Genomic DNA, 24206 nt, shown 5'->3' with positions numbered 1-24206 from the left:
TCTTCATCTGCGATCCTCAATTGATGGTATCCAGACCTTAAATCAATATTAGAAAACACCGATGCGCCCCTCAATCGGTCACATAGGTCATCAATCCCTGGCAATGAGTACTTGTTCTTTATGGTGACCTTATTCAACTCCCTATAGTCAATACATAACCTCATACAGCCTTGGAAATGGTGCTGTTCCTAGGACCAGCTCTATTGTGAAATCATTTGCCCTTTTTGGTGGCATTGACAGGATAAAGTCGTATCACCTAATCAAAAGTAATTCCTAAAACCACTAACTAAAATAGATAGGAAAGTAGGGTCGAATCCACAGAGAAACAATGTTCTTTTATTTCTAATAAATTATTATAATTTAAATTATCAAGAAACGAGTATTTTTGTGAGAATTATACTACGACAATAATTAACTAAGGGAATAATCAATAATAAAAGACCTAGGGTCACTAGTTTACCAATAATTAATATTTCGGGATAAAACATAACAATCAATCATCAATGGATAAATTAACCAGATTATAAATTGCTTTCGCTACGTATTACAATCACAGAATTAACTTAGCTGTATTAAATCGCATATATCGAATCTTAATTTAACCATTTATAAATTAATTCTACCTATTGAAACTAGGCGTTAATATTAATTCTCATCTTTCGAATCTCGAATCAATATTGCGTTACTCATACAATTAAACATGCGCAAATCTAATTGCATAGCATTATAACAATCAATAGGAAATTAATCCAAAACATTAATAATGAACAATAGTAATTCATCCCTTCATATTAATCATGGATCCTCAAAAACCCTAGAATTAAACTACTCGTGCATAATTAAATCAAAACTAAACAAAGCAATTAAATTAAACATAATTAAAATCAATAAGCAATTAAATAAAATAATTAAAGTAAGCATATAAGAAACAATAATATCAAAACTCATACTAAGACAACAGTATATAAACTTAAACAAAACCACAAAGTTCCGTAAAAAACTAAAACTAATTACTAAAAACTATATTAAAGCAAAACTAAGAAAGGAAAATAAAGAAAAGTCAACTCAAACCAATAAATCAAGAAATCCAACTACTAAAACTAAGTCTACTGCAAATAATGAAAAGCTGCTGCTAATAACAATTCTCAAACAAAAGTAATAATGAAAAGTTGCCCCTAGTTCCCCAATTTACGGGTTTGTATAACTCACCGAATATGAAGACTGACTTAGTGAACTGTTATTCGAGGCTCCCAATTTACATGGTGACGCTTCCATTTAAATGTGAAATTACCGTTTTGTCCTTGTGTTAATTTGACCTATATAAGGCTCCACTATTTTGTCACATAGTATACCGAGCAGTTTAATATTATTCCCGAGCACTTTGACCCACCACTTGCATTTAATCAATTATTTAAAAAAATATTAATCACAACAAAAAAAACCAAAATTACATAACATTAATTATGAGTACAAAAAATTTAAGCACGAAAAAAAAACCAAAAAAAAAAAAAAAAAAACACGAATTTTAGGGACATCCGCCTGAAATTTCCGGATGTTCCCTTAGATCCGCCTGAAATTTCTGGATGTTCCTTGGGACATCCGGAAATTTTAAGAGGATGTCCTTTGGGACATTCAGAAATTTTAGGCGGATGTCCCTTAAGACATCCAAAAATTTCAGGCGGATGTCCCAAATTTTCAGGTTTTTTTTTTTTTTTTTTTTTTTTTTTTTTTTTTTTTTTTTTTGAATTTTCAGATTTAAAAAAAATTCTGTTTTTTTTAATTTTTGAAGAGAATTAGTTTTTAGAGGGAAAGTACGAGCGTAAAATGTGTTGTAACTGTCGTGAGTGAGTGTCGTGAGTTATTTATAAACGGGGCAAAAACGGAATTTCATGAAAAAAATGCGAGCGACGAGTTGTAATTTGGGAACGACGTTTAACAACACCCCTGACTTAACAAACTCGGTGGATGAAACAAGCTCGCCCGATCGATTATTGCGACGCCCGATCGGGCCCGCCTATTCTCACGCCAAATCAGCTGATCACCTTGGGGTTGGGCTTCCGTTTGCTTTAGGCCCAAACATCTTTCTAATCACTACTTGGCTCATCTAGTAAAATATCGTGATACTTATTTTGTCCATACTAGTAACATGAACTTTGTAGCTTGCTTATTTAATCGAGCCCTTAATCATCGGACTAAATTTATCTAGCTCGACCTTGGGCTTTTAACATACGGTCATAAAATACGATCTGACTCCAATGTCTTCGTAGTTGCTCAATAAGCTCAGGAATTGTCATAAATCTGCAAATTCCTACAAAATAATACCAACTCTACAAAACACTAGGAAACGTATATTAATAGTAAAAATAGCCCTGCAGAGCTCAAATAAGCACAAATATGACCGTGGGACGGGGAATATAAATACATATAAAATAGGCTCATTAGGCGTTCCTGAAATCTCTTCTGGAAACACATCCAGAAACTTGTTCACCACTTCTTGTCCTCAGGCTTAGCTGCCTCTTCATGTTCCAAATACCTCACACTACAAAAGTATATTGGATTCCCCTTCTTAAGATACTTAGCCAACTTTAACATAGATATGACCCTTGGGCACTTTGTTTCACCGTGCTTCCAATATGTCACCAACTCACCCTCAACTGTACTCATTTGTACTTTCTGTGATCGACAACTAATCTCTGCACTATACTTGCTCAACCAATCCATTCCCAAAATGATGTCGAAGTCACTTAACCCAAATTCAATGAGGTCAGACAGAAACACCTTTCCCTTGATCTCTAATGGCACATCCTTAAAAGTTTTGGTACATTGTACTACCCTTCCCGTAGGAATAACTATAGGTAAATCTATAACATCTATGGTTTTCAAACAGTGCGATAATTTTGAAACAATGGCTTTTGAAATGAAAAAAAAAGTTGCACTAAAATTAAATAAAACTTTAACAGAAATAGAGTTAATAGAAAAGGTACCAGTAATAATATCCTTTGTAGAATCAGCCTCATGCCTACACATCATATTCAGTATTCTTGGAGCTCCACTCTTCACCTGATTATTCCCATTATTATTGCCTTTCGCTCCATTCTGCTGTGCCCCCTTATTCCCTGAATAGTTGTTGTTTCCCTGAAAGTTCCTTTAAGCCCCTCCTTGGTTATTTCCATGCTTGTTTCGATTAGAATCTTTGGAGAAGCACTCGTTATCCCTATGTCCCAACTTGTTGCAAGCACGACAAGTAACTAGGTTGCCGTCACAGTCTCTTCCAGGTTGATTATTCTTGCACCTCTTATAGAAATACCATCTTCCTTATTATTTCCCTGGTTAGAGTTCTTAGCCCCTCCATTGAAGTTTCATCCACCTTGACGATTGTTACCTTGAAAATTATTGTTGTTGTTGTTGTGGTGGTATTTCTGCTTCTTGAAGTTGTTCTGGTTACCTTGCAGGTTTCCAGAGTTTTGCCCCATCTCTTTTCTCTTTTCCTTCCCTTCCACCTCAGCTAATTCTTTCTTTTTCTTCAACTCCAACGCATAAAGGTGTGCAGACCTCCCATACACATCATCCAAGGTTTTGCACACTTGTCTGCACAACTTTAGCTGCAAATCAGTGGTCAATCCACTCTCTAACTTCCTAGCCTTTGCCTTTTCTATAGCCACATACTCTTTGGCAAACCTTGACAGCTCAATAAACTTAGTATAATACTCAGTGACTGACATATCTCCCATTGTAAGGTTGGAAAATTCCTCAGCTTTCTGTTTCTGTGAGAAGCTAGGGTAAAACTTGTCCCTAACCTTCTCCTGAAACATAGTCCAGTTAAACCCAGGTAGTGCCTTAATGGTAGCCTCATTTTGTTGCCACTAAAGGTCAGCTTCACCCCTGAGGTAATAGGTAGCATAGCCTACTTTCGAATTTTCTAGGCACCCTACTGCCCCAAACAGTTTCTCAAACTCCCTTAACTAGCTTTCCAGCACTGTTGGATCAGGCTCACCTTGATAAGTTGGTGGCTTGCTTTGTGCCACCTTCTTAAACATCTCTCCCTAAGCATCTCCATTATTAGTTGAGTTTCTTGCTAACTGCAGGGCGACCGCTGCCAACTGCCTCACAACCTCACTCAGCTCATTTTCTTCGTTATTGTTCCCACTTCCTCCTTCCATCTTTCTTCGCCTGAATTAAAAGAAGGGGTCTTTATTAATTATGGTCGATCTTGGTTAGCTCTCAAGCTAGACACCCATCTAACTAACTTATACCCTCCCTACATACACATTTAACTTTAAGCTAACAAATTGAGATTGAAAAATTACAATTCCCAAAATGGCAGCTTGATCAACCAAATATTGATTGCTAACCAACCACACATTTAATAAAGCATCACAATAATAAATAAAAATAATTCCTAATGATTTCTCAGAGTTTAGAATTAATTTATTGGAATATTTGAGTAAGAAATGGCTTATTGGAGTAGTGATTTGAAATGAATGATTTGGGGAATGAATTATTTGGAAATAAAATGAATTATTTGATAAGAAAATAAATAGAATTTTATTGCTGAGTAAGAAAATGAATAGAAAATTGAAATGAAATGAGTTCAAAGAACCTACGCATCTCAATAGGTTTATTGACTCACTCTCACTGTGGACATGCCACTTATTACTTTACTGAAAATGAAATAATTGAAATGTAGAAATGAAACTAAGAATCCTAAGAGAAATGAAACTACAAAAATCTAGTTCTTTCGAACATTGTCCTTCTTGTCCTTCGATTGTTTGTAGCTTCCAGGATCGAATTCAGGATCATCTTCTTCCTCCATTGGTTCAGGTGTCTCTGGATTTTGCTTTACTTGAATGAACTCTTCATCTTCCTCATCGTCAGATGAAATGTCAATTATAATTGGAGTTGGGGGTGGATTAGGATTTGGAATCTCCATAATGGAACTATCTATAGTATGGTTACTCTCATCCATCATCTCTCCTTCTTCCTACCCTCCATCTGTTCCTGCTTGATTACCCTGTGGTGGAGAAGAATTTCTTGATTGATGACTAGTGGAAGGGGAATCATTCCCTGCTGGATTATCATAATAGTAATTGGGATATGGAATGTGTAAGCGCTCGCAATGATATTTCTCAACTCTAACGAGATAAGAAATCAAATATTTGTAATCAGGATACCATTGTCCATAGAAATCAAATATCTAGAAGACAGTGAATGATCATAGCTGAAACACGATCAGGAAGCTCATAATGCTTGTATCCTAGGACATCGCTCATATGAGAACAGTAGAAACGAAATTTCTTAACGTAGTAAAAGGGATGTTCATATTCTTTCTTAATTAGAGTACCAATCTGAGAATGTTTGCTAGGAAAGATTGACATCCTATAAAGGAAAAGACTTAGAAAAGAATTCCCTTCCCAAAGAAAATAAAATAACACAGTTCTTGCATGAATTTAGGTTTAATGTTCAATCAAACAATCTCAGTTATTTCTAGTCACATAATTACATGCTTCTAATCAATCAATTCACATGATCAAACATCATAACCTAAATATTAGTGCATACAAGAACATGATTAATTCTAACTTATATGCCCAAATTCTTTCCAACCCAAGTTCACCAACATGCTTTTTAAAGCTTTTAACACATAATTCTTACCTTAATCCTTGCTTTCCTGCAAAATGAACAACTAAAATATTTTTGATTCCTCTTAAAAAAAAATTTCGAAAATAAGTTCCGAAAAAGGCCAAGAATTTCGGCTCTCATAAAAAAAATTTCGAACACCCTATTTTTTTTTAAAAAAAAATCGGATGTTCCAAAATAAGAAAAAAAAAAAGTTCGGACCTCTCTTAAAAAATAAAATAAAATTCGGCCTTCTATAAAATAAAATAAAATAACTGACTTTGTAAAATTACTTGGTGTAGGGTATATTTCAAACATCAACTTTGAGCCCCACTGTGATCATGCATTTAAGCATGGTGGCTTCCAAAGGGAAAGAAGCTAGAGATAAAAGAGTCGCCAACAAGTTTTAGGAACTTGTAAACCATTCACGGGTGTGAAAGTTACACCCCATTCACGATCACGGAGATCGCTAACTCCATAGTGGTCCGGAACATGACCCTGGATATTCGGGGATGATGGTACGAATCCAACCTAAAAGAGATTGAACCTGCTTTAAATCGGCCTCTACTTAATTCTTATGATATTCATGTGCGCTTTCCGATCAACATACATACAATAAGTTAGTCCTAAACCTGTTTAATCTACGTTGGTTGATTATTAATGCACAAATAAACCTATTATTGGCAATCACTTGAATTAAAATCATATTAAGCCTAAATCAAATTATTAATGATCTTATTAGGAGTAATTTCAAGTACAAATTCCCTTTAAACTTGCAAGAAAGGGCGTGTCAAGCAATAACAATGAATAATAAATAATCAAGCAATGTATAATTGACACAACAATCATCATCATAATCAATATAATCATAATCTCATCAATAGTATAATTAGTAAGATCCTAGACATGATACTAAACGGATTAATAACAAACCCTAACATGTCACTAAATAAAAATCATAATCAAAGCATTAGCCTAAACATGATACTAGAAACCAACATAATATTAGAAATATTAATTAACACCCTAAACTTGACACTAGGAAATCATAATCAACATCCTAACATGATACTAGGAATCAAAATAACATCCTAAGCATGATTTCTATATCAAAAACAAGGAGTAAGGATAATAGATCTACTCACTTTGATGCCTCGTATCTCTTTCTATCAAAATAATACACACGTTAGTAACTTCAAGAAAGATTAAATCAAACAAATAAATCAAATAAGAATTGAAATATAGATTAGGGACTAAACCCTCAGAAATATCAACCTTTCACGTCGAGGTCGAAAGAAACTTCGAGAAGGGCTTGGAGTATACAAGACTCGTGAAAGGAGTATGGTGTTGGGATGTGTTTACGCTAAGGCTAAGAAAGAGAGAGAGAGAGAAAATCTTATAACTTAGAGAGAGAGATTAGATGATGATTGTTGGTGATCAAGCTTGTTGATGATCGAAAACGTGGTAAAAGACCTCTATTTATAAGAAAAAAAGAGGGTCGAAAGATCATAAAAGAGTCAGAATCCGACTCGGAGTAGAATTCCAATCAAATTAGGTTCATCGTATTTCTGTCGCGACGCGATATTTTCGTCGTGACGTGATATTTCTATCGCTCAGCGATATTTTTCAAAAGATAGAATCCGTACGGAATCCGACTTCCAATCAATTTGGGTTCATCGTATTTCCGTACGCATTCTAGTTTTATCAGAATTAAATTTATTGAAAAACAAGTGTTTTATCCGAAGTAAAATTCTTAAATTCTTTATCTTTTCAAAAACAGGATAAATTAGAACCTTCTAGAGAATTCTAGAAGCTAATAATAAATTCTAAGGGATTTAGGAATGATGTTTAAGGTTAATGGATCCTCCACATGTTCATTGGGTCGTAGGTAAGGCTCGATTTTGGCTCAATTTAGTATTTTGGCTATAACTTTCTCGTTGTAACTCGGATTTGGGCTTATGATATATCGTTGGAAAGCTCTTTTCAAACCCATCAAACCACACAATTATTGGACCTAGATTATGGACCAAAAAAAACTGGTTTGGACGTTTTATAAAAAGGACACGAAATGAGTGATTTTCAAAGACACGAAATGAATGATTTTGGGTTTAAGGGAACGAAATAAATGATTTTGGATTAAAACTCTTTGGAAAAGGATAGAGATATGGTCAAGGCTAAAGGAAATTCACGAGACTCTTCAACTCTTCACCTAACTCGATAATCAAAGACGTGAAAGGTACTCATCATTATGTTTGGTTTTTGGGGAGACACAATCAGGTGTCTACACTTGGTTAAATAAACACTTGACCAAGTTTTAAAACAAAATACTTTAAAACACGCTTTTGGCTTTAGTGGTAATACAAATCTCAACCAAAGCTCCCAGATACCACTTTGTAACACCCTAGAAACTCCTTTCCTTTAAAAATACCTGTTTTACTCTTTTTAAAATATGAAATAGAAAATTCTAAGACATTACCGCCATCGTGAAAACGGCTAATACAATTATCAAAAACACACAGCGGAAGACTATCTTTAAAAACCAATCAAAACAAGTCAACTTAAAAAAGGCAAACCAATGAAAGTAAAGTCAAACCAAAATGAAACACAGTCAACCTACAACTTGGAACCATTGTAGGCCCTTATTAAAACCGAAATAAAACTTAAAACCTTTGTGTTAGTCTCATAAGCAAAATATATAATATTCAAAGCAATAAATCACATCACATTCTTTTGGAAACTAAGCATGATTCGCTCTTCACTCATGCCCATCATGAATATGGTTCATCACCTGAAAAACTTCTCTTTACTTTTTCTCCACTACTCGCCATTAGAAATGGGTTGTCGTAGGGCCAAGATAAAGACAATGCCAAACAAACACACAATCAACAATGCTGAGTACATAAGCGTAAACAGAACACACTAACATGCTTTCATCCTATCATCACACAACTTACCTTGTTGCACCTGTTTACAAGCATACAACATACAACATAACCAACTATTAAATTACTAGATTATTTATTTAGCATGATTACGCATTAAACGGGTTTCCCCCTAACCTGCCCCAATAAAGGGGTACTAACACGGGAGTTAACCGTGCCAGTATAAAAGAACCACTCGTAAGTGGCGGAATTCTTGCGCATAATAAAAAGAAAAATATAGCATTCTATACTCCCAGTAGAAGTTATGGTCAAATATAAAGTGGCATAACTCCCCCCATATGTTCATACTCAAGGTATATACGTTCCAAGAGTTTTGGTGGGTAATCTCTTTCACTTTACGTCGTTTACATATTTTTAGACTTGGTGATGACTCTCAAACCATAACACAATCAATCACTACAAATCATTCAAGCAATCAAACATAACAATTTAATTCTTGAATAATTAGTGACCGCATAATTTTTAATGTTGAACCCTTTTTAATCTACCTCGATGTCAAAGACACCTTAAGTGCATAAAGCACCACAACTCCTATCCCTCAGTATTTAGAACACCTTAAGTGCACTTAGGCATCAAAATATAATCTATTCCTCTTGTACATAGACACTTAATAGCTCCTTTCCCACGCTTATAGCATCAATAAAAATTATATGAATCATAATAAAATTCTCATTCAAAATACCAAACCCAATTAAACATTTAGTTTAATTAAACATGCTCTCAATCATGCCAATAATAAAAGTGTGGTTCATATTCAACATGCCAACATAATTAATTCCAAACATCAATTCACCACAAATAATCCATACTTCACAAATCATTCACCAACATCAATCCAAACAACAATTCCAATCAATGTCTATCATGATACTACCTTGGAATTAATTGAGCAAAGCCTAACATGCTTCTATACACCTAAATAATTACCAAGTACTCGAACATACCTTGAATATGATCTCAAAATCGCTACGACTACACAAAATCGATCACTCACTTGGAAATCTCCTACAACCCAAAATTACAAAGAGACATTAATACCTAATCAATATAATTTTTCAACAACATATACACTCTTTAAATCACTTATAAACCCTCTAAAACAAGCTGAAAATTAATTTAAAACCCCTACTTTTATACCCAATTAATGGGTAATTAAGAATCCTTTCAAGAAACATAATTCTAACCTTTATATAAAAATTCCAGCTTTATAAAAATGTAAAATTGCTGCAATTATGTTTAAAAACACTTATTTCAATAATGTTAATCATCTGACAGGCTAAAGTCGTATCACCTAATCAAAAGTAATTCCTAAAACCACTAACTAAAATAGATAGTAAAGTAGGGTCAAATCCACAAGGAAACAAAGTTCTTTTACTCCTAATTAATTATTATAATCTAAATTATTAACAAGTATGATTTTATGTGAATTATTCTAAGGGAATAAACAATAATAAAAAGCCTAGGGTCACAGGTTCACCAATAATTAATACTCCGGGATAAAATATAACAATCAACGATTAATATTTGAAACATAACATGATTAAAAGGCGCTCGCAATTTATTAATCAACATAGATCTAACAGGCTCTCGCAATTTATTAGATCTAAGTTCCTATTGAAAATAGCCTTTAATATCAAATTAACTTCTGCTCGATTCATCAATTCAATATTGCAATACTGTTACAATCAAATCACATCTGCTCGATTCATAATCTAATTGTAAAGAACTAGAACAATTTAATAAGAAATTAGTATGCAATATCAATAATCAACCAAAATAATCATACCTTTATATTAATTATGGATCCCCCAAGAACCCTAGAATTAAACTACTCACACATATTTAAATCTAAACTACACGAAGTAATTAAATTAAGAATGATTAAAAACAATAATAATAAAGCTAATAAGAAAGCAATAACAAGGCTAATGTAAAAACGAAATAGATTAAACAAAAAGAAAAGTTAAAGATCCTCCAAACTAAATAAATAAAAGCAATAATAAAAACTAAAAGCTATAATTTGCGTAAAAACCAAAAACTAAACTAAAGTAAAGCATGAAACTTAATCTAAAGAATAAAAATCTAATCTAAAACCTCCTGCTCTTAGCCTACATACTACCCCCTTATATATCAAGAAAAAGCAGTGTGTGGTTCCTATAGACGTCTGTACCGTGCATCGTACAGAAGTTTCACGAAAAGAACATATCATACAAATGTAAAGAACATACAGCTGTAGTGAAAATAACATATTATTAAAATGTAATGAACATATACCTAAAGTAAAAAAAACATATTTGCACAAAAAAGAGTGAAAAGAACATATGTCCATGTTCTTTAATTGTCAATGTAATGTACTTTTATTTGTGATATAATGTTCATTGGTTATCGTGAAATGTTCTTTGAATTTTGTCTTTAAAATATGGTGGCTATATATGAATAATGGTCATTACATAATATTATCATGTTCTTTATTAATATTACAAATGTTCTTTAAATATAAAAAAAAAACATAAAATTGGATGTTCTTTACAAAACAGCTATATGTTTTTTACAAAACAGCTGTATGTTCTTTACAAAACAACTACATGTTCTTTTCGCGTTTTTTGTCTGTACCAAGCAAGGTACAACAGCCAAGCGCACACAATCGGGCCTTAGCCTGCTCGATCGGGCCCGGTATTTTTACTAGCCCAGTAGTATCCTCTTTGGATTGGGCTTTCTATTTGAGTCCAAATCTTTAGCTTGCTTGATTTGTGGTACTATCTTGTTCATTACTTGGTCCGATATATAAATTTGGACCTATTCACAAATCGAGCCCTTAATCACCGAACCAAATCTCTTTAACTCGGCCTTGGGCTTCAAATATACGATCATAAATGCTCTAATATTTTGTAGTGGCTCTATAAGCTCGAAAATTGTCATAATCCTGCAAATTCTTACAAAATAATACCAACTCTACAAAAACACCTAGAAAACATATATTAGTAATAAAAATAGCTCCGTAGAGCTCAAATAAGCACAAATATGACCATGGGACGGAGAATAAATATATATATAAATTAGACTCATCATCATCTACAATCAAATTCCATCAATATACATTAATTTAGAAAACTAGGGTTTTCAATTTGGGGGTTTTTTTAGCTCAAAAACTAAATCTGAAAATTATATACATAATAATTACAATTAAACATCATAAAAATCATCACACAACCCAATAATTAAATCAAGGCTAGATTTCTATTAAAACAAAAGAGAGTTTTTTTTTGTTTTTTTTGTTGGGTTACGCACACCACCATGGCAGGGCTGCTGCCGCGCGCACGCCCGCCGGTGCTACTGCTACCGGCATTCACAGGTGACGGTGGCCGGCCAGTGGGTGGCTGTGGTGGTGGCCAGCCACGCGTGGTGGCGTGTGTGGTGTGTGGCGTGAGAGTGAGAAAAATAAAGGGGAGGGGGAAAAATTAAGGAGAAAGAAAATAAGAGAGGAGAGAGAGAGAGAGAGAGAGAGAGAGAGAGAGAGATTTTACCTTGGGCAAAGTTTAATTTGCTCATATGATGGGTATTTATACCCTCTCTCAAAACCCTCCTTAACTTCGATTACTTTTCTACCCTTAATGATTCCTACTCCTATTCAAAGTAGACATTGACTTCTTTAAAATACCATTGACATTAAAACTTCCATTTATAAAATCATAAGCTCCAAAGTTTCTAACTAATAAAATAAAGTAATTTCAAAACTATTAAATAAATAACAATGGACCTTTAATTAAAATAAACCTTTTTAAATTAGTAAAATACCATAAATAATTCATTTTGAATTATTTAAATACTCTATGAAATACTGATTTAAATTAAAATAAGTATAAAAATACGGGGTATTACATTAATTATTGACTTAGTATCAAATGACTTAGAAATCTTCCTTTCAATAGAAATAATTGAACTATCGGCCAAAAACTCATCTTTCATCTTGTTACCCAGTCTTGTTTTCATGATCTTCATTGCTGAAAATGCTCCTTTTGTGGAGACAGAACGAGTCAAAAATAGACGTATCCATTAACTATTACTAAAATAAAACATTACTAACATTGTCAACTCTCAAACTATCTTATGTGTCATCCTTACATTAAAATTTGGAAAAATTGCCCGCAATAATCCCACCTTTGGGGCGTCCGCTAAAAATAATCTCACCTTTGGGATATTTTTAAATAAACCGACCTTTATACCCAATCCGCTCAAAATGGTCCCAACCGGTCATGTAACTTGTTATACCAGGTTACCTGACATGTGGCAGCTTGTGATTGGCAAAAAAAATAAAATAGAAAAACAAGTTAAATTAAAAATATTTAACAAAAATAAAAAACCTTTAAAAATTAAAAAAAAAAACTGCAAAAAAAGTAAAAAAAATTAATTAAAAAAAAACCCAGCCAGCCCCTCCTCTTCTACCAGCCCTTGCCGCCACCGTTAGGAGATAATGCGCCGGTAACCCTCCACTTCCGCCATCTCATTTCTGGCCCCCTCCCCCACCACGTTTTCCGGCTCCCCTCCCTTCCCCTCGCCTCGACCCAACCACCACAAAGAGCCATAAACAATGGTGTTGCTTCAATTCATTGATCCTCTCTCTCTCTTCTCCTTCTTCTTCCTCCCATCTTCAAGACTTCAACGCCTCTCCAGTCTCCTCCTTCAAAGACAACATCAACAACAACCCATCTTCTTCTTCTTCCCTCGACCCCACAACCACAACCAACCCCCCTCTCCTCCGATCCCATTTTCTTTCTCTTCCTCTCCTTTAACTTCTCCTCCACCGCCAACCGCCTCCAAGACGATATTTGTCACGCGAATCTCAGATCTGGGCCATCACCATCACCCAATTATCTTTATTTTTGGCTCATCACATTCACCCCACCATCACCACCATTTTTGTGGTTTATAGGCAACGAACTGGGTAGGAGGAGGAGCAGCGACTCCCTGGCTGGTCTGGGCTGATGGTGGCGGTGTGGAGGTGACTGGGGGTGGTTGTGGTTGTTTTAAAATAAATAATTAAAATAAATAATAATTAATTAATTAAAATTAAAACTTAATTTTTTTTTACCAATCACGTGGTGACACGTGTAAATTAAACTTAATAAAAAAAATTACCTACTTAACCGGTTACAGGTCACTTGGACCATTTTGAGCGGATTGGGTATAAAGATCGGATTATATAAAAATATCCCAAAGGTGGGATTATTTTGGGTGGAGGCCCCAAAGGTGGGATTATTTCAAGCAATTTTTCCTTAAAATTTTTTCCTCCTATGTGACGCCATCAATTATTAATGATTTTTTATTTTCATTTTTAGGCTACACTTTTGACTTCAATGCATAAGTGTCTATATAAAATTCAATTAACCAAGTTTCACTCCTAACTTATAGTTTCACATACCTAATTTGTTTGATGTTTGATCTTGGTTTCAATTTTTTTTACTTTCCTTAAATGTAAATTATTTTTATATCTAATCCTAATATTCATATACAATGTCATGCAACTAAACATAAATTACAAGAAAGATTAATTCTAATCTTGCATCGCACGGGAATAACCTAGTTAGTCTATCAAACAAAAAACATACATTTGATTTTCCTATTTGTGCCAAGTGTTCGCAAACTTCCTCCGAGGTAGAATGATTTTCAAACTAGGATCATATTTTGATTCACAATTAAAGTGTTGCAATCGATTATTGATACATCAAATTGTACCTTTCTTGCTCCGTAAAATTCATGGGGAATACTTTTTTGTAAGCAAGCAAACCTTATCATGATTAAAAATTTAAAATCCATATATCTTTGGGCTCTAATAAAGATGATGATAAAGCTAAGAGCTCTAAAGAATCATCATTAAATCTACGATTTAGCTCTTGTAGTTGTTTGCCAATTGCATCAAAAAATATTTCAACTCGATAAAAATGATTCATTGTAACTTGATTTTGTTGATGACGAGTTCGACCCCTACAAGCTATATAAGGAGAATTCATATTAGGTAACAAAATATAATGTTACTGATAGATTAAAACAATACCACTGACTCTAAAAAAATTTCCATCCATTTTCTGTCATATATTGAATAAGTGCATGATTTGTAGAGACTAATTTCACAACATTCACAATATCTTGAGACTTTTTTTGTAAAGCTTACCTAGAACACTAGAAAATTCAAAAATTTCTTCCATCAAACAGGCAATGAACACAAAATCAAAGGAAATCATTAGATCTAAAGCATCATCAGCATCCCCACATTGAGAAGAAGTACAATAATTATCATTCCAGATTTATTCAAGTACTAACATTGTTGCATCACAAATTTTCATCAAGCTGCGAATAGAGTAAAGATGTGAAACCTCAACGTGTATCTCCAACTCTATTTAAATTACTCATCTGATTAGCTCCTCTACCACTGGCTATTTCATCAATAAAACGTGTATCTCCAACTCTTTTAAATTACTCATCTGATTAGCTCCTCTACCACTGGCTTTTTCATTAATAAATAATAACCTTTTAATTTCATAAGATTTGACGGATTGCTATTCGTCAACACGTTTACGAGATGAAACAATGATACTGATAATGAAAGTCAAATTTGAAAAACTGATGTATTATTCTAACAACATTAGATGCGGCAACTAATGCTAATTGTAAGTGATAAGTGTCATTTATGTACTAATTTTTTAAGGATTTTCTAGTTAGTTTTTCATAGTTTTGATATCTTTTTAATTGGTTTTAATAACGTTTTATTACATTTGTCTTGTTTGCGTGTGAAATGTCGTTATTGCTCAATTTTGGCTTTTCTTGCATATTTTGGTTGCTTCTTGCATTAGATTAAACTTTATTTGTTTATTCTTATGTTTAGGAACACTTAGATAAGTTCATTGCTCAATATTGAAGAAATATTGAACATATAATTGAACAAATAATGAAGAAATGTGCACTTGATTTGCAAAGATCAAACTTCAAACGCCTATATCTTTTGATCTACAAAACATTTATGAGTGATTCTAATTGTAGATGAAATATTATCTTAAGTGCTTTCCAATGACAGGTCATATGCTCAATTCCGATGTAAAACGAGGGAGTTATGTTCGTTTGAAACTGAGCAGTTTTGTCCAACACGATAGGAGCGGGCGCGTAGTCTAAGAGGAGAGCCCGCTCCAAACTTTCTGGAATGATTCTACTTCTCACTGCTACAGCTAGGAGCGCCCGTGCACTGACTTTGGAGCTGTCGCTCCTATACGTGCTGCTCGACTTTTTGCGGAGCTTCCTAGGCAATTTAGTAAGGGGTATAAATAGATTTTTTTGCTCATTTTATAGGAAGAATTCATTTTTTCAGTAGTTTTTTTAGGTTAGTTTTAGGTTTTTAGAGAGAGAAACTCTCAAATTTTGGAGAGATAAAGTGAGAAACACAATGGTTTTCATGGATTTTGGGTAATCAAAGGAGGAATTTGATGATTTGAAGATCTCCATTTTATATCGATGAACATTTTTTACTCTCTCTTCTCTTTATGCTTTATTTAATTGCTTTCATCATGTTTGAGTAGTTTCCCTTCTATTAGGTGTTGAGTGAAGCTTTGTAATGATTAATTGAGTTATTTGAGATAATTTGATGATAATTGTGTGATTAAATTGATTGAATTGATGATGGCATGTTGTTTGTTTTAGATTGGATTGATCTCCCATGATAGCAAACTTAATTGCATATTGGTTCTAGTTTGACAAGGGATTGTGAATTAGAATTGATATATCTGATTGCATTTTGGGTAATTTCTTCTATGCACCTAGTCAATGATGGATCTAGGCTAGGAATTTGAGAGATTACTTTTGAGTGTAGTTAATTCTCATTTTAATTCTTTCTTTGCATGATTGATTATCAAATGGATTCTCTTTAGTTTATTAATTGTTCAAAGTGGATCTTTTCCCCTAGTAGACTTTATCATACCTTGATCTTTATATGTGTTTTAGTGTAGTGGTAGTGTCCTGTATCCATAAACCGACTTCGGCGTAGCTTAAGCATTACTACTACAAATATGCCTTAGAGACCTGTTAAAATAGGCATAAGAGACCTCTTCTTAGGAGGTCTCTAGCTCACAAGTCTCTTTGGTTAAGAGACCTGGTCAATAGAACAGGTCTCTTTGGTATTAATAAGAGACCTAAGAAGTGAGACAACAGGTCTCTTTACGCGTGATTATTTATATATTTCAGAAAGTAAAGAGACCTGTTACCATGGCCAACAAGTCTCATAGTTGTTATTTAAGAGACCTGTTAATAACGATAACAGGTCTCTTTGTTATTTTTTTTTTTAAAATTTTTTTTCCCGAAATCCAATTATATTTGTATTTGTTCATGTACGGTATATGAGCTGTCTTTGTTCTTATATGGCACCTGTAGGATATTTGTACCTATATTTTTCACCTTCTATATATATGCACATCATATACATTACTCCATAATTTTATAATATTCATGGAGCATACAATAATAAACAAAAGTTGACAAACACTTTTACAATTATCCATTAGTTATAGTATAACCTCCAAAAATACTATACATCAACATCTGTAAAATAAAATCCAGTATTCCCCAAAAATATAAACCACTAATTTAATTTCCATGCCATCTAAGATAATCTCCAAAAGTACTATACAAAAAATTCTAAAAATCGCAATACTTTTCCCAAAAGTAATGGACAAACTAAACTCACGCAATGTCCATACCATCTTCATTTCCTTCATTAACATCATCTTGTTCAAGCTCTAGAACATACTTAGCCCACAAGTCTCTAATTTCGTCAATATTTTCAGTTGAATATGTACAGGGGTCCTCTTTAAAAAACTGCAAGATAAACAATAAATCCCCGTATATAGTCATAACTCATTCATAATAATAATGGAAGATAATGCTATATTATAACTATATTAAAAAAAAGCAAATGAATATAATGATACAGGTTGAAATATGCAATGTCATGATTAAAATGAGCCATTTGAGGGTAATTTGCACCCGTGTTGTTTAAATAAGCCCTGAACAACCTTCACTTTATCAAATTAAGTGTAAAAATATCTAGAACCTTATTATAAAAGTTATTATGCATAAATGATATTGATTTTAGTAACTAGGATCGACTACTGCAAGGTTGAGATTGAAAACAATGCATAAATCAGATTAAACATACCTTATCAGAAACCCACAATACCCTTTTCTGTATAATCTCAAGCATATAGCGACAAACATAGTATCCACAAACCTGGAGTATTGAGGTTGTCGAGGACACTGTTAAAAAAGACATTCAAATTTTTAAATGCATGAAAATTTGGCATTATAACACAAGCATTTAAATAACACATTATTCTTTTAATATCAAGAGTATAAACTAAAATGACATACCTTAGGCTGCTTCCACTCAATATATGGATCCTTTTTTATCTTCTTGATGTCCTTTCGATGGACCATGCTGAATTTTTTTTAATCCCCTATAGAATTGTGACATTGTTTGACATAAATAATGAATTGAATAATTAATAATAAATCATATATAATACAAAAACAGATATGTTGGATAATTACCTAACACGTACTCATTTATGATCTTTTTAGCAAACTCATTGATCTTGTTTCCTTCCCCAGCCAGATCTAACCAACATACTAGTCCATTCCAGGTACTAATAATAGCTAACCTCCAATGCATACTACACATAATGATTGTGATTATATTAGCAAAATCAATGGTGAATATTGAATAGTAATTGTTTAGAATATGCATACTACGTACACTTACTTGTCATTATAAGGAGCAAAGAAGAGTTGATTGACATTCTTTCCCTCGTTGCATCCAAAAACACGAGCTAGATAGTCGAATCGAACCTCCTCATCTGTAGTTGGTGTCATTGGAGATAAAACATTTGTGTCACAGAATCCGTACATACCCGAGACACCTTCATTCTGACAATGACCTTTCAAGTACCTTGCCTCATAAAAAGTTTTATATGTTGAAGTTAATACACAAATAAATTCAAGACTAAAGGGGTAATTGGTAAAAAAGACACTCACTTTATGAAAATGTTCATTTGGGATTCTCCAACCTCTCTTTTAAATCACCAATCCAACAAGTCCTCGTAGTCAAGCATCACACCCACATCTTCATTAAGAAACATGCATTTTGGTATTGGTATAGAGAGTGTCACACCCCTTTTTTTCAATACCATAGCATGAGTATTTAACATACATAACCACGTGGAAGTCACCATCTCGTGAACCTTTTCGGTGATAACGTACTTAGGAGTTGTGGATACTTGAGATGACGCTGAATGTGGAGATGGTGTTGTTACAGTTAACATTTTTTCTGAGTGGGTAATGGTCTTTAGCGTGATGAATAAGAAACATTATAACATGAATATAGTATATATAAGGAAAATGCAGTAGTGATTACTTGTATTATGCAAGTCAATATAAAAATGATGCATGTCTGCATACAAATAGCATCATCATATTCAATACACGAAACATGTGCTAAAAGCACATCTTTTCATTTTCACCATAAAATAAAGTAAATAAAAGTCTAGAATATTCGTGGCATGATGGTTAGTGCCTAAGTCATTGCTTTCTTTTGATGAATGAATTAGAAAATAAAATTTTAAGTACTATATATGTTCTGACATTTCCTAGATATTTGGATGGATTAAGCTGAAATTTTTTAAAAAATTTGCATACATAACAAAGTGCCCCATTGATAACACATGCTGAATAATATTACACTGCAAACATATACCAGTTATTAAATTTCATACCTTTCTCGGAAAAATCAAGGTAATCGGCCAAGGTGTGTAGCTTTTCTTTGCATGACAAACATAGACTACTTCATCATTAGGACATGGCAAGAGAGCAGTTGGCACAATATATTCTGTAATTGTGACTCGAGCATGACCTGGTGGCATTAATCTAGAATGAGTAGCTCTAACATTTGTTGTTTTCTCTACCTGTCCGTTAGCAACAATTTGCAACTCTTTGTTGTTTCCTTCGATTGCTAAACAACAATCACTCTACCCTGAACATAAATACACCCATTTTCATCAAAAGGCAAAACTTACAAGAGTATAACGTTTAAATTTTTGCAACTAATCACCATTTTTTATATATTGAGTTCATTTCCTTTGTATTGGTTTAAACAATTCAGTCATGAGGACTTAATTAGAATGAAAAGGCATACCTTGGGAAATTCTTTCAAATCACAACTCTGATTTGCAAGGTTAGTGGTAGGCTTAAGTTGATTGTTACGATCTGTTTGAGGCCAGGGAAAATGATATGCCTCAGTCTCTAGGTTTTCAGTATGAGATTACGTTTTTGCGCAATTATCTTCTTTCCCATTACCTTGTGTACCATAAATATCTGCCCCCCCCTAATGAATCAGGGGTAAACCCATGCCCTTTTCTCCCTTGCTTGAAAATTTTGCCTGTTAACAGTTGAGTTAGAGGGATACCTTGAAGTCCTGACCAAAAGTATCATTCAATTGCGGAGCACGTGACCCACCTGCCAGACCACTAGACCCACCCTCCAGGCCACCAGACCTACTAGCCAGGCCAAGAGACCCACTACCTTGGCCACCAAACCCACCTATTAGGCCACCATACCCACCTATTAGGCTAACACCCAGGCCACTAGACCTACCACCCAAGCTAACAAACCCACCAGCTAAGCTACCTGTCAAGCCACAAACCCACCTAACCCACCTGTCTGGCCACCAAACCCACGTAACCCACCTGACCCACCTGTCAGGCCACCAAACCAAGCATCCAAACTACTAGCAGTATTGTCGCCACCAAAAAATCCACCTAAACGAACTTGTTGACCTCCAACAGCCATGAAAGATTTTATTTGCTCTTGGCTGCAGCATGAAATCAAGAAGGACATCATAAAATTTGTCTGTTATCCATGGAGACAAGTTTCGATTTCATCATGCCTATTTTAGCATGCAATTGGCTGGGTGGAGCAAGTTTGTTATAACCAAAATAATCCTTCACTGTAATGCCTGAACCAACAACTCTCACTGAACCACCATGCTCACTCTTATGCATTGCTTTTGCTAAGATATCATCCCGACCCTTAGCAATGATTTCACCTCTTTGAACTTGACTCTCTAATGCTATCTGAAAAACATACAAAAGATCAAGTTTAAAAAAAGTATTTGCAAAGAATATTATTATGAAAAGAAAAATTTTAAATGCTTGAAAAGTAAAACATTTAAAAAGATTAAATATACTATCTTACTATTGCATCATGGATTTCTTTATCAGCAAGATTGACAAATGTTATAACTCCATCTTTGACATGAGAATGAGCTTTAATCCAAGTTAGATGCCGTGGAACTTGTGACACATGGACTCCTTGCTTTTCAAGTTCTTTTACCTAATAGTACAGAAAACCAATTTTAAATATTTAGTTAATATTACAAAAACATCATGTAATTAACACTTACAATCTCCTCTTCAAAATATTGGTACCCAAGTCTACCGCCATGATAACTTGAGGACTTCTTCTTTGCCTTTTCACGATTCTTTTCGCTTAATTCCTACATATTTTTAAAGTTCAAAGTCAATTGATAAAACTGTTTACATGTACATATGTGTTCACATTATTCTTTAGATGATGCAATAAATCAAAGCATACCTTAAATTCATCAGAAGTGCAGATTTGAACAAAGGTATCCCAATCCGATTGTAACACCCCAATAATTCTCTCTTTAAAAACCTGTAAATACCATTAACAATTTGCAAGAGAATTACTGACGTGCTACCGCCACATGTTCAAACGTTAAGGCTAGTTCAAAATTTAGCAATGGAAAAATTAACTCAGTTATCAATAAGTTTCAAAACCAAAAATCAAAACCAAATTTAGTCTTACAAGTTGGAACCATTAAGGCTCTTATTCAAAACCCAATAAAAGTAGTAAATAAATCAAACCAAAGTTTAATTAAATCCAAACTTATGAAATGTAATAAACTGTGAGATTAACCAACATTCCACTCAAAATCCCATCACCTTGATGCAAGCTCTGATTAGGTAAGACCTGTGATTAGTCTGCTCCCCAATATTACAAGTGTAAAAATTGGATCATTACAGGGTCATTGAACGGCGAAGGCCATGACCAAGAAAAGACACACAAAAGCACGCAATCAGCAACGCTGAGTACATACAAACTACGAAATATAGCAAAGAGCCCTTGCTTGTTACTAAAAATCAATCTGGACACACACAATATAATCATTGACTCGAACACATGACTCAATGGTTAACATTACTAAGACTTCACTAATTAATAATAAATAATCCATTTCATTCATTTATTGGATTAAGACAATAGACCAGGTTGTCCCCCTATGCTCCATTTCGGAACATTAATAAAAGAAAACCCTATGCCTCCTTTTGAAAACATTAATAAACATCCAATGGCAGACGGGCGCGACTCCATGGCCATAGCTAGTATGAGATCTCATCTAACTCATTATTATTTTAAAAGTATTTGAAAACAAGAGACTCGTAGATCAGACGGCCTCTGAAAAGTACACGGCTAATACCCCGTGTACCCCAACCCTGTTTGTCATTACTCTAGATGTGCACAAATCCAGAGTTTTATTGCTCATCCATCTTACACTTTACGTGATTTACAAGTTTAAACTTGGTGATGACTCAAATGCAAAACAATACAACCAATCATACATCAATCATTCAAACAATTCAAATTTCCAATTCAATTCTTGATTTATTAGTGACAAACAATATTTAGTATTGAATCCTTTAACTACCTCGGTGTATAAACACCTTAAGTGCATAAGGCACCTCAAATCCTCAACCTCGTCTTATAAGACTTTAAATCTCCCTTTACTCATTCCATTTCATTAATCATGAACGAGTAATACAATAATTCATTCCACATATTCATGTACCTTTGCCTCTAAGCTCATCTTGCATGTTAATGCATAAATAATACTTACAAGGTAAATTAATACGCATTTCTCATACATGAAACAAAACCAATCATCACATTATTCACCAATCAAACTTACTACCATACAATTCCAACCAATCTACAAGTTTCCTAGCATGATTCTAAGGTTTTCCAAGTCCTTAAAAACATGCTTCTAAAGTCAAGGTTTTCGTATCCTTGTACGTACCTTGAGTAAAAATCGCCACTTTAGGAACGAAAAATCGCCTTCTACAAAGTCCTCTCCTAAACCAAACAACAATGGTTCAATCAATACCCAAGCAATATAATTTACATCAATATTAACTTACTTTAAAACCCCTTAAACCATTGAAATAATGCTTTTAAATTACTCACAATAGTCAAAGTTAATAATTCAATAGTTCAACTATAAGTCTATATGTTAAAATCATGAAAATATAGCTAATAACATAAAATTCCAGCAACTTTAAAGTAAGGATTATAATCTAGAAATTTAGTTTAAGAATATAAAACAACCTCATAAACATCTCTACTTGAAATAATCATTATATAGTAGGTTAGTATGTTAAAAACCTAAAAATCCATCATAAAACCATGATTTAAAACCTTTAAAACCAAGATTAAAAATCTGAAAATTTAATTTAATAGTAGAATGTATGAATACAACAATCTAAACTTAAAATATATAATTAGAATTCAATTAGTTTCATAAAAACTCAATTAAACCTTCAAAATTCAATTAAACAACACTTTAAAACCTTCCTTTTTGCTAGAATTAAAAGCTTATATATTATTCTTAAAATTTTCTACATAAAAACATTAAAATACATACTTATTCATAAAATTACAGCAAGTTTAAAGCTTTATAAAAAATCTGAAAATTTATTTTAAACATTAAACCTTCGTTAAAAATCAAAACGTGCCCAAAAACCATATTTAGATGCTGAATTTGGCCACGAGAGGGCAGTGCTCACTACCAAAAGTAGTGAGTTTTGATTAAAACGTCGTTTACACACGAAAAACATTACTTTTTTGCAAAAATCAGACGAGTCAGAGTCAAAACGTGATTAAGAACGGAAATCATAAATTAACTACGAAAAATTGAAAACTTGCTTTTGAATTAAACATCATCATAATCATAGTAGAATCACAATATAATCATTCTTAGATTGAATAACTTTAGCAACACGTTTTTAAGCCCTAAAACCATGAAAATCAAGTTTTAAACCCTAATTTCTTAACTAAATAAATCTGAAATTTTGATGAACAATTTAAACATAATAAAACTTATAAATTTATAATCTTTTATAATTCATATACATAATCAAACTATAATAATAAAAATTAAATAACAAAAATTGATAAAGATTTAAACTTGGGTTGAATTAACAAAAGAAGAGAAAACAAAAGAGAGGAAGAAAATAAGACTAACCTTTTTGTGTGGGGGAAAATTTGGGGTTTCATGGGGTATTTATTGGAGAGAATTGTAGGGTAGAATTGGGCCTCATGAAAATAATGAGCCAATTAAATAAACAAATGGGTTAGGCTTTGTTTTTATAGTAATGGATTGTAGGATATAGGTACATAAAATAATTTAGCCTAAAATAATTTTTGACCCAAATTAATAATTTGAAATTTAAATTATGGAAAAATACAAATTAATATTAT

At 33.3% G+C, this 24206-nt stretch overlaps 1 long non-coding RNA gene across 1 annotated transcript; it reads right to left on the bottom strand.

Annotated features, from left to right (window-relative positions):
- Positions 1-16851: 16851 nt before the first annotated feature.
- Positions 16852-21397, bottom strand: LOC110709430. Its single transcript, XR_002508933.1, has 11 exons — positions 21243-21397; positions 21052-21144; positions 20844-20981; positions 19786-20722; positions 19367-19623; positions 18630-18882; positions 18358-18543; positions 18147-18268; positions 17967-18052; positions 17755-17852; positions 16852-17414 (listed from the first exon to the last, which is right to left on the bottom strand). It is a non-coding gene; the product is annotated as an uncharacterized LOC110709430 (long non-coding RNA).
- Between the last annotated feature and the right edge of the window lie 2809 nt (positions 21398-24206).

This window comes from Chenopodium quinoa, unplaced genomic scaffold (genome assembly GCF_001683475.1).
Source record: "Chenopodium quinoa cultivar QQ74 unplaced genomic scaffold, ASM168347v1, whole genome shotgun sequence".
Taxonomy (NCBI): domain Eukaryota; kingdom Viridiplantae; phylum Streptophyta; class Magnoliopsida; order Caryophyllales; family Amaranthaceae; genus Chenopodium; species Chenopodium quinoa.
This window is presented reverse-complemented; position numbering and strand designations above follow the sequence as displayed.